Source organism: Diabrotica virgifera, chromosome 6 (assembly GCF_917563875.1).
Source record: "Diabrotica virgifera virgifera chromosome 6, PGI_DIABVI_V3a".
NCBI lineage: Eukaryota > Metazoa > Arthropoda > Insecta > Coleoptera > Chrysomelidae > Diabrotica > Diabrotica virgifera.
The window spans coordinates 134,490,246-134,503,008 of NC_065448.1; the positions used below are offsets into that span (position 1 = coordinate 134,490,246).

General features: G+C 33.3%; 1 protein-coding gene across 1 annotated transcript in view; it reads right to left on the bottom strand.

Annotated features, from left to right (window-relative positions):
• LOC114334656 (dual oxidase maturation factor 1) overlaps positions 1-8,604 on the bottom strand; it is a 436,984-nt gene extending 428,380 nt beyond the window's left edge. Inside the window, exon 1 of the mRNA XM_028284749.2 lies at positions 7,897-8,604. The gene's annotated coding sequence lies outside the window, so the exon portion shown is untranslated. The remainder of the gene's footprint in view (positions 1-7,896) is intronic.
• Between the last annotated feature and the right edge of the window lie 4,159 nt (positions 8,605-12,763).

Below are 12,763 nucleotides of genomic sequence, written 5' to 3' on the forward strand. Positions count from 1 at the left end.
CTTTATCGCTTCATCCAGTACCACTGAGAATAGCAGTGGACTCAGCACGCATCCCTGTTTGACGCCTTGACTTGTAGAAAATTCTCTGGATTCCTCGTTATTGGTTCTTACTGTATTTGTATTATTTTTGTACATATCCTTTATTACTTCTATTATGTGTCTGTCGACTCCCCTTTCTGTTAGTGTCTTCCAAACGTCCTTTCTTCGGATTCTGTCAAACGCCTTTTCCAGGTCAATGAAGCACATCTGTATCTCTCTATTTTTCTTGATTACCTTCTCACTTACTTGTCTTAATGTGAATATTAGGTCTTGCGTGCTTCTGTCCTTCCTGAATCCACACTGTGTGTCTTCCATAGTTGTTTCTATTTGTGTTTTTATTCTTGTCTCTAGTATTCTTGCTAATACCTTCCCAGGGATACTTGATATGGTGATACCTCGGTAATTATTACAGTTTCTCTTGTCTCCCTTTTTGTGTATTGGTAATATAATGTCTTTCTTCCAGTCCTTTGGTAATTCTGCTCTATTTATGATATCATTCATTAGTTCTTTCATGCTATCCATTCCCTCTGTCCCCATGAATTTTATCATTTCCGGGGTGATATGATCCTTGCCTGGTGCTTTGCCCAGTTTTACTCTTTCTATTGCTTTCTCTAATTCCTCTCTTGTTATGGATTCCACTTGTTGTTCTTCATTCCTTTCTTGTATCTCCCCTATGTTGTCCTTGTCTACATGAGTTAGCTCTTTGAAATGTTCTCTCCATCTTTCCATTATTTGTTTTTCTTCTGTTAGTACGTTTCCATTCTTGTCTTTTATATTCGGCATCGTGTGCTCTTTCTTTTGTCTGAGTTGTTTTAATGCGCCGTAGAAGAGTTTTTGGTTTTCCCTATAATTTTTTGTCATTTTTTGTCCAAATATCTCCCATGACCTTTCCTTTCCTGCTTTCACCGCTATTTTAACCTCTTTCCTTTTTTCTTTATATGCTTCGTAATCTTCCGGGTGTTTTGTGCTTAGGTATCTTTTCCATTTGTCTTTTTTGTTCTTTATTTTCTCTCGTATTTCTTCCGTCCACCATTCTGTTCTCCTCATGTTAGTGTTTGCTATTTTTGCTTTCCCGCAAGTTTCCTCAGCTGCTTTGATTATGCTGGTTTTTAGATATTCCCATTTTTTTTCTATATTTGTATTTTTTGCCCTACCTTTCAAAGTATTATCTAATTTTTCTTGGAATTTCTTCTTATATATTTCCTCTTTTAATTTGTAACTTTTTATTTTTTCATTTACTACCTTTCTTCTCTTTTCTTCTTTTTCCTCTGTTGTTCTCATTCTCATTATTACTAGATGGTGGTCACTGCCAATCTCCGAGCCTCTTTTCACTTTCGTATCCTGTACTCTTTTCCATTTGTTGCTGCTTACCAAAAAGTAATCTATGATTGATTTTTCGTTTCTGCTGTCTTGTACTCTCGTGTATTTGTGTACTTCTTTATGTTTAAATTTTGTATTTGTTATAACTAGTTTATTCTCCATACATATTTCTATTATTCTTTCACCATTTCTGTTTAGCATTTCTTCTCCTTCTTTTCCCATGCACTCCTCAATTCCGCTGTTGTTGTTTCCGACTCTACCATTTAGATCTCCCATTACAATTATGTTTTCTTCCCCATTATCAATTTGCATTTGGAGCTCCTCGAAAAATTTATCTTTCTCTTCCTTTCTTGCATCTTCATTTACTCCGTAGGCTGTTATTATTGTCCATATTTCTTCGTCCATCAGTTTAATTTTCACCGATAATATTCTCTGGTTAACATATGTTTCTTCTATAACGTGTTGTAGTCTATTCGGTGCAATTATTATCCCGACTCCTTCTTTTGCTCTCTCTTTTGTATCCGCTCCTACCCAAAGTAACCAATATCCTTTGTGTATTTTCTTAAGACCTTTTCCTTTCATCTTCGTTTCTGTTATTCCTAGTATTTCTATTTTTTGTCTTATCATATCTTCTACCAGTTCTTCCTCTTTTCCATTGATGCTTCTCACATTCCATGTTCCCATTTTTATCTCTCCTTTTTTCTGCAATCTAGCTTTCCCCTTTTTCCTATTTTCATCCTTGTTTACCTTTGCATCATCTTTTTCCCTATCGCTTTTCCCATTCATTGCCTTGGTTGTCATTGTTGTGGGTCCGGTCTCATTATTTTCTTTTAGTTTTTTGAAGTCCCTTCCCCGATATTTCTGTGAGTTAGTATAAGTTTCTCTTTATTATGGTCCCATTTCCACTCCTTTCCATTAATCTCGAGTTTCATATATCCTATCTTCGTAGTATTACCTTTGTCTTTTTCTTCTTTTGCCATTTTCCTAATTTTTGCTTGTATTTCCCTTTCCTTTCTTGTTAAATCTGATTCTATATACACCTTTTGTCCCTGTAGATTTTTCAGTTTTCCTTTGTTTTTTAGTACACTCATCTTATCCGTTAGGTTTTCCATTTCTGCTACAAAGATTTGGTCGCCGATCTTCACCGCTCCTCTCAGTCTGACCTCTAATTTCAGATTTCTTCCTATGAAGTGTTCTACTGACTCCTTTACAGGCTTTCCGTCGGTAGCATCTAGTGTTAGGCCTTTTAATACTATATTATTTCTCCGTCTATCTTTTTCCAATTGTTCTATTCTATTGTTTGCCATTTTTAAACCTTCTTCCAATTTTTCGTTTTTTTCTTTCAGCTCCTTAATATATTCCATCGTTTCTTTTTGGTCTTTCCGTATGGTTCTTATTTCTGCCATCATTTCATCATTTTTCCACATAACTTCCCGCATCATTTTTATCATCTCTTCATTTGTGTCGTTGCTTTTATTCGGTGTTCGTCTCGTCAGGTTACTCTTTTCAAAATATAATTTATCTTCTTTATATTTTTTCTTCTTAGATTCTTCGTCGCCACTATCAGATAGTTCTTCATTCTTTCTATAGGTTTCCTTTCGGATTGTTCCTGTTCCGCCACTGGCCATTTTAAATTAAATGTTAACCTCAGCACTAATATAAATATTATTATTATACACTTAGAAGTTTATTTTTATTTCGCACAAGAACGCTTTTTAAGTTTAACGATTATCGATAACGATAGGTCTTTTAAAAAACCGGTGTTTTTATTGTGATAGGTTTCGAATTCGAAATTACCTTATCGCCAATACACCTGCCACACGACCTCTCGCCTCGCTTGCCAAACTCGAACTCCAAGTGGCTATTAATGACCTGTTAAATATTTTAAAACCATATCATCCTGAATTACCCCGAGATGCTAGAACTCTGTTACACACTCCAAGGAAAACTATTCTACAACCAATAAACTCAGGTCACTATATTCATTTTGGATTGAGAAATTGTTTGCAAAAACTACTGTCTCAGTATTCTGGAGAAGAGTGTCTTGATACTGTAGAAATTTTAATTAATATAGATGGTCTTCCACTTTCAAAAAGTTCATCCAGTCAAGTGTATCCAATTTTATGCAGTTTATATCCGAAACAGGGGCCAGTTGATATAGTTGGTATATATCACGGTTATGAGAAACCCAAAGATTCTAATTTATTTTTAGAAAAATTTGTAGAAGATGCCATAGAAATAATTAATAATGGTATGAAATATGAAAGTAGAACTTATTTTATTAAAATTAAAGGTTTTATTTGTGATGCTCCTGCTAAAGCATACATTATATGTACTAAAGGTCATTCTGGTTACATGTCTTGCAGTAAATGTGACATTGAAGGGGTTTACACTAATAGGATTTGTTTTCCTGACACGAAGAATTTTCATTTGCGCACTGCATAAATTTGACTGTATTTAAACTACATTTGACTGTAATTAAATGCATTATGTAACAAAGATATGTACTATACAGTTAACTATAATTTGTTGGGCTTAAAATAAAGCATTTAATCGTACTAGAGGGACATCAGTCTTAAAACAGATTTTTTTAAATTATTGTAAAAAACAACCCACTTCTAAATTTCTAAATATTTAGAGCAGTTGCAAAAATGAATTGATTTTCGGAGACACACAAGGCAGACATACATTTAGCAGTATTATTTATTTATATGGGTGTATTTCCATGGGTTAATTAATGCTTCAGTTGATGATGGTTGTGATAAAATATTCTTTATCAGAAGTATACAGTTTTTATAATTTGATATTCTTTCTTTATAGAAGCTGCAATAAAAAGTGAAAAATGTAGTGATAAGAAGGTGGCGGAGCAAGAAATTGGACGATGGTTGAGGAGAGCCGGGGATCGCTTAAAAACTTTCAAGGAAAAGGAATCAGAATAAAAATTGAATTTATTTATTTTTTAAATAATAAAGATATATTCACCTATATTTACTTTTATTTACATAAATCATCATAAGTGTGTATAGTATGTACATAATATTATGTACCTATATACAGTGATGAGCGCGCTAATAACCGGCAACATAGCACAAAAGATGGAAAACATATTAAATTGTGAGATAAAAAGAAATAAAACTAGTAGAGTTGTTAAAATTAGCGATAGTAACATATAAATTGATATTATATTGATTGTTTCCCACCTTTAGACGTATCAGAGGAGTATGTCAACTAAAACTGTCACTGTGACAGTGGCATTTTTCAAAATCGTCCGATACGTCTAAAGGTGGGAAACAATCAATATAATGTCAATCTACAAGTTACTATCGCTAAATTTAACACCTTCACTAGGTTAATCTCTTTTTATCTCACAACTTACTATGTTTTCCATCTTTTGCGTTATTTTGTCGGTTATTAGTGCGCTCATCACTGTATAGTATGTACTACGTACATACCTTCAATATGTATCTACTAGGTACGTACCGTCAGTACGTACTAGGTACGTACCGTCAGTACGTATTAGGTACGTACCTTCAGTACGTACTAGGTACGTACCATAATTTGGAAAATGTACGTCTTATGTACGTATTAAGTACGTACTTCGTACAGCAAAGTATGTACATTGTACGTACTTTATGTCCCATCAGTACGTACTTAGTATGTCTTATATACGTACTTGTGCTTACTGGGTTAAGTATTTTTGAATTTCATACTTCCAAGATTGAAAGTTATCATTATCAGCTTTCTTAAATAGGCAAGTAATATGTAAATCAATTAAAATCCATTCTCTTACCGCAACTTCCACAAGAACAATGCGGATTCGTCCCAGGTAGGGGAACAAGAGAACACATTCTTAATATTCGTCAAATTATCGAAAAATCTCGAGAGTTTAATATAGAAACATATTTGTGCTTTGTTGACTACTCCAAGGCCTTCGATAACGTAAAATGGGATAAAATGTGGCATATATTTAGAGAAATGGGTACGCCAGAACATCTAATCTATCTATTACAAGCACTTTATGTAAATAACACCGCTAATGTAAGAGTTAATAATGTATTTTCAAAAAACTTCAAATTAAAATCTGGAGTGCGGCAGGAATGTATAATATCCCCCATTCTATTCATTATATATAGTGAACACATTATGCGTTAAGTTTTTGAGGAATGGCAAGGTGGAGCAACGATAGGAGGAAGAAAAATAAAAAACCTGCGTTATGCTGATGACACTGTTATATTGGCGTCTTCACCAGAAGAACTGGAAGAAATTATGAATAGGCTAGGAACGGGCAGTACAGAATATGGTTTGAAAATAAATAACAGTAAACCAAAGTAACGATCATCGATAGAATCCGAAACAACCAACCGGAGATAAGAAACTTGGCAGGTTACGAAGTGATCAGACAATTTAATTACTTAGGCACCGTTATTACTAACAGTGGAGGATGCGAAGAGGAGATCCGTAGACGCATCATAATGGCCAGATCGGCAACAGCCAAACTTACAAAAATATGGAAGAATATTTACATTACAAAAAAACACAAAATTGCGCCTTGTTCGAGCGTTAATATTTCCTATCGCCACCTACGCTTCAGAGACTTGGACCATCAAAAAAGCAGATGCAAAACGTATAATGGCATTTGAAATGTGGGTCTACCGGAGAATGTTGCGCATACCATGACCGCACATCGCACAAATAATTCAATATTATCCGAACTTAACATAAAAACTAGACTCAGCACAACTATCAACCAAAATATACTGAGATATTTTGGACACATAACTAGAAGAAGGGAAGGCATGGAACGAATGATAGTTGAAGGCAACTTAGAGGGTAGAGGAAGATCTCCATTACGATGGTCGGACCAAATAAGGGACATGACTGGTTACTCGTTCTCCGAAGCAAAACAACACGCACAGGAGAGAGAGGATTGGATAGAAATAGTCAAACGACTTACATGACGCCACTACATCCTTACGAAGGATAACAGATAGAGTAGGAGGATGTAAATCAAATTCGTTCTTCTTTTTTCAGACTAAGTACTGGCTCTGTTATTGGATTCTATAGATCATTCTGGGATTTATTATAGTAGTTAGCTTTAAATATTTGTTCAAATTTTTGTACTGCCTCTGATTATAGAAGCTTTTCCCAAGGTGAAGAGCAAAATGCCTCTACTTGATGGCGGGGATTCAAAATAACAACAATATATCCAATTAGTTTTGTTACAGTGTTTCAGTATTTTTTCTCTCGCAGCTTGAATGCAGTAAATTCATTGCTCATCTGTAGAGTCTCTATCAATTTTATTATTAAGTTCATGAGCCCATATTTCCAGTTTGTCCAAAAGTAAATTTACTCCAATTACCACCAATGGGAGCGTGCAATATTTTTCCCCATCGGGAATTGAAGAAAGTGTTTTAAACCTTCTCAGATACTGACAAAATTTACTGGCCACAACCATTCTTTATCTAACATTTTCCAATTATTTAGATTTTTGTTGTTGTCACAAAATAGAGTTTTGAGCATTTTTTACACTTAAGCCCTATGTTACCATATAGAAAGTTTAATGCCATCTTGTAGACACATCTAGTTCTGGCATAGTCATCTTACAATTTATGGCCTCGCAAGCACTGTTAAGTTTAAGTTTTATTTGCCCCGAGTTTTTGATTTGTTTACAAGGTATTTAATTTTACTTACAGGAGAGTTAAAATCTAAAGTAGTAGCATGTATAGCATTTTCTACTTTGATCTCATCCTCCAAATAATCAAAATCCTTTTCGATGTCTAAACTGTTTCGATTTGGCTCAGCAATTTTTATGAAATCCTGGACAGCTAAGCTTAGAATATGTGCGCAACATACAAAATGCTTATTGTAAGCATGCAACTACACATCAATTTTGGGTTTTTCAGGGAACAAATGCAGATCAGGGACTCCCCCAGTAACAGTGAAGGCCGTGTTAGCACGCAACGCAATAAAAAGGTCGCCGTGGAATCACCCGACCGGGTAATCAAGAAATTTCAAGATCTTGAAATTTCTTGAGCCGAGACAAGATATAAGATGTCAAGAAAACGCCAAGAAAAGATTTTTTTAAATTTCTTGATTTTTTCTCAAGACAAGACAAGAAGTTGTCAAGACAAGAATTCTTGTCTTGTCGACCCCTAGCTAGAAGTGTAGATATCAGATGCCATGATGATGATATTAGGTGAAAGCAGCGTCGTAGAGTGACAAGAAAATACACAAAACCAAAAATGACACCTGAAATGATAAAAAGAAACAGAGAAAGAAAGTATTCGTTGCTACTAATTCCCAAAAAAATATGAAATGTCCAAATGACGGTTGTATTTATTTTTACATAAATTGGGTTTTTTCAAATTTGTTTTAACTATACTGTAGATTACTATTACTATGCATTTCAAAATTTCACTTAATTGATAATATTCAAGAACGTGTCAAAGTATAGTTTGTTATTATCACTTATCCAGCAAATTACATTTTAGAAATAAATGTGTTAGCAACAAAAATCATGTGCATAAATGTACTTACTTTATTGTCTATTAATCCATCTAAAAACGTTTCTAAGTACACAACTTTCTTAAAGAACGTTATTTACATATTCGCTTTCTTATTCCAAGAAGGATATAAACCAACAATGTCCCACTTCAGTTAAATCCTAAATGCCAACAAGTTATCTATCCGAAAACAAAAGTGCACTTAACGTATAATCGAAAATTGTTAATCACCCCGTATATTAAAAGTACTCGAAAAATAAAAAATAGTGGAACAGCGGATTTAACCTCGCTTTTCAAGATCACTCTTCCGAGAATGGAATGGAATAATAATTAATGAACGTGCCCACTTCCACGATGTCGATCACTTCTCTGCCGGACCTTGTTCGACACCTTTAGTACTTTAGAAGTAGAAACGATCACTTAAACGAACCGTCAATGTTACATAAAAATTGTTTTGTTATTCAAAGCGGTGCCGGCACTACCGGTTGCACTTAATAGAATATCTACAGGTTAAAGTTAAAGTACATTGCCTCACTTACATTATATCTAAGTGCTAAGTGGATTGTAACGGTACCAACACAAATCGCTACGAAAATTTCATTATCTCGTTTTTAAATGTTTATTTGAAAAAATGTTTTTGAATAGTACAGTAGCTCGATATCTCTGAGACTTCTTTCAACGAGTAAAATAGTGAGACTACGGTACTACGGTAGTATTATGCCATCAAATTGTGGCAAGTGAAATTAATGATTGACGGAGCAGGAATCGAGACGGTACTGAATATGGTACGCGACGGCTCGGCGAAAGTCGAGACGAAATTTTCGGATTTCGGAGCAAGAGATCTTGGCGCAATAAGCGACGTCAGAGAAATTATTGATGCGTGTACTAATTAATAAAGAAATGCATAAAATACCAGTAGCTCATATAGTCGAGAATAGCATACGGATAATTAATTTTATCATCTGGCTGATGTTTTATTTCTCTTGGTTATTTAAACCAAAACCGATTATTATACAAAACCGGTTAACAATATTCTGAAGCATACCTAATATCAACATATTCTCTACTCTTATTTTAGAAGAAGCTGCTTGTTGTGTTGGACGAATGTCAGATATTTGCAGATTTGGAGAGAATTGGGTCAAGCACCGATCCTTAACCCTTTCAATACTGCGGGGACATATATGTCCCAGCGGATTTAAAAAAATCGGCTTGCATCTATTTGTCCCCAAATCTCATGTTATTTGAACGCATCCGTTTTTAGACATTCCTTACTAATTCCTGACTAGTATGCCACCTTCATAATGACGTATTTAACCTAAAAATTAATGTTAACTAAACACGTGCATCAACAAGTAAATAATCCAATTTTAGTAAAGAAAAAAAATATGAAAAAAAATTTTTCAGAAACGCTTTTCTTTAGTTACGAGTGACTAAAATTAAAAATACTATAAAAAAATCAACTAAAAAGCAAAAAATAAAAAAAAAAATTAAAAAAATCTAACACATTTGTCAAAGAAAAGCGTGGCGCGTCTTCATCGAATAAACGGTTTTCGCCCCACGCTTTTCTTTAACGAGTGTGTTAAATTTTTATTTTTTTTTATTTTTTGCTTTTTAGTTGATTTTTTTATAGTATTTTTAATTTTAGTCACTCGTAACTAAAGAAAAGCGTTTCTTAAAAAATGTTTTTCATAGTTTTTTATTTTTTACTTTTTAGTCTTACACTTTTCAAACATTAAAATAATCGTCATGTTTATTAAAATATATATATGATGTACTAACATGAAAAGTAGTCGGAATCGGCAAAAAATTTGAAACTTTATTGTTTATTTATGAAGCATAACGTAAACAATTAACGTAAAAAGTGAAATTATGTATAGTTCATATCATTAGCTGCAATCCGTAAAAGTTTCAAGTTTTTACATTGTAAAAAACAAGAGAATTTAAGCATTTTCCATTAAAACCGTTTTTTTTTTATTTAAACAATTAATAAACATAAAAAAAATTTATTGATTATGCGTGTATTGTTCCCACGAATGCATACTTCTGCAAATTTTCATTCATTTGCATTGGAGAAAAGGCAGTCAAATTAACGTCTAAAGATTTGACGCAAACTATTGAACTAAATAAAAGAGTTTAAAAAGTGGCTGTTCTGTTTTTGTAACAGATTATTTATAATTTAGTTGCTGACTAACACTACTGGTTAGTGATATATTGTTTATTTTTGATATTGTTTTTACCGATTTTACCATAATTTTTAAACGGGACTCTAGTGTCCCAGTAGTCTTTTATACCGGGTCGTATTTATCCCATTCGTATTGTTTGGTTGCAGACTTACTATGGCACGTAGACGGTTTCTAACGCAAAAAGAGCTTCAAGAAGTGATTGAAAACCTCTCAAATATTTCAGAAAATGAATCCGAGGAAGAATCTTATACTGCCTCAGACTATGTACCTAGTGACGATTCTGCCTCAGATACTCCTGACCATGTGGATGTAAACATCAATGCTTCCGACGAAGAAAATTCGGATGACGCGGAAATATCTGAAGATGAGTTGGAAAGAAATAAATTCACAAAAATTAGAATCGCCATAATGATATCCAATCTCCGATAGAAGAGGCACTCAAAGAAGAAGAAGAAATTCACTGCACAATGGAATATACAATGCACAATGGAAGACAAGTTGGAAAGAAATAAATTCACTGCACAATGGAATATACCAAACACAAACTTCTGCCCAAAAAACGGAAATTCCTACCCAGAGAAATGGGATAACATTACTAAATATTGATAGAGGTTCTCGTCCTGTTGATATTTTTTTAAAATTATTTCCGCGCAGTTTATTTATGCACATTGCTTGCTGTACAAATCAAAGAATAGCAGTACTTCCAAAAAAGAGAAATATAAATAGTCCATTCATTAACGGCAAAATATTGAAAACCTTTAAATTTTAAAGAACCGCTTGGATTGACATGAAATTTGGCATACACACAGCTAACAAGTCAAAGAAAAAAAGTGATATTGTGCCGATATGTGCTTTTGCCCTGGGGGTGGTTTTCACCCCCTCTTGGGGGTTAAAATATTCGTCCAAACAAAGTCAGGAAATGGGTAAACTGGCTAATTTAAAGTAACTTTTGTTCTATAGAGTTTTTTCACTAAGTCAATACTTTTCGAGTTATTTGGCAGTGAATATGTTCATTTTTTCAACAAAATAACCACGCTTTTAGACGGTTTTTCGCAAATAACTCAAATTGTAAGTATTTTGTCGAAAAAGCATTCTTAGCAAAAATATAGCCTATAAAAAATTTTTAAAAATAGTGAATATATCACGTTTTTTTATTTAGTAGAAGCAGAGTTATAGCTAATGAAATATAGGTTCATATTCGTCAAATTCCAAGTGGAATAATTTAACGTGAAATATCCAAAAATGAAGCACATTTCGGGGAAAACTCATTTAAACTTATTTAAAGTGTTTAAAAAAAGCTCCATTTTTGTTTTGTGAAAAAAAGTTCTAGCATCAAAATTAAACAAGTTACGCTCAAAATAAAGTTAGTCCCTTTTGGTTTTGGTAAAAAAATCGAGAAAATCACCCCCTAATTAGTATCTTAAATGAACTTAATCGTAACGACTTCACAAGTTTCTTGACTCGTGTATATATTGTTTATATGATCTGTAAGTTTCATCGGTTCAAAGTCCTTATTATTGAAACGGCTGTAGTTAAAAGGGGTTGAACGAATCACTGATCACGAATGTATGCAAATTTAGAAACACCAAATCATGATCAATTTTTGTCTAACAGAAAAACAAAAAAATACATGATATTCACAAAAGCAAATCTGACTTTTTTGTATTTCGAGACTTTTGGTATCTCTAACAATTTTTAAGTTATTTTGAAAAAAAGCATATTTTTCAAAATTTAAATTTTTAAAAATTTTACTTTGAAACCAAATTTTTTCAAAAATAAACATTTGAATCGATAAAACTTACAGATCATATAAACACAATATAAGTAAAATAATTTATGGAGCGGCAACGATTAATTTCATTTAAGTTGCTAATTAGGGGGTGGTCTTCCCGATTTTTTTTTGCAAAAACAAAAGGGACCAACTTTATTTTGAGCGTAACTTGCTTAAATCTAATGCTAGAAACTTTTCGTAAAAACAGAAATAAAGCTTTTTTTAAACACTTTAAAAAAGTTTAAATGGGTTTTCCCCAAAAAGTGCTTAATTTTTGGATATTTCACGTCGAAATATTCTATTTGAAATTTGGTGAATATGAATCTATATTTCATTGCCTATAACTCTGGTTCTACGAGATCCAGAAACCTAACGCGTACACCATTTTTTTTACTTTTTTATAGGCTATATTTTCGTTAAGAACGGGTTTTTCGACAAAATACTTACTTTTTGAGTTATTTGCGAAAAACCGTCTAAAAATGTGGTTATTTAGTTGAAAAATGAACATATTCACTCGCAAATAACTCGAAAAGTGTTGTCTAGGCGAAAAAGCTCTATAGAACAAAAGTTACTTAAAATTAGTCAGTTTACCCATTTCCGGAGTTGTTTTGGACATATATTTTTTCACCCCCAAGAGGGGGTGAAAGTCACCCCCAGGGCAAAAGCACACGTCGGCACAATATCACTTTTTTTCTTTGACATGTAAGCTATGCGTATGCCAAATTTCATGTCAATCCAAGCGGTTCTTTAAAATTTAGAGCAAAAACCGTGAAAGAATGGACTAAAAATTAAACACGAAAAAAACAGATATGTATGTACGAAATGATGACAGTGATTGGTTGTACTATGGTTATGTGTTACAATAAAGTACCATGTATCTCACACTACTTACTGGTCACAAAACGAATCACTTTTGAATTCCCTCATAAAAAATCTATTTCAAGAGA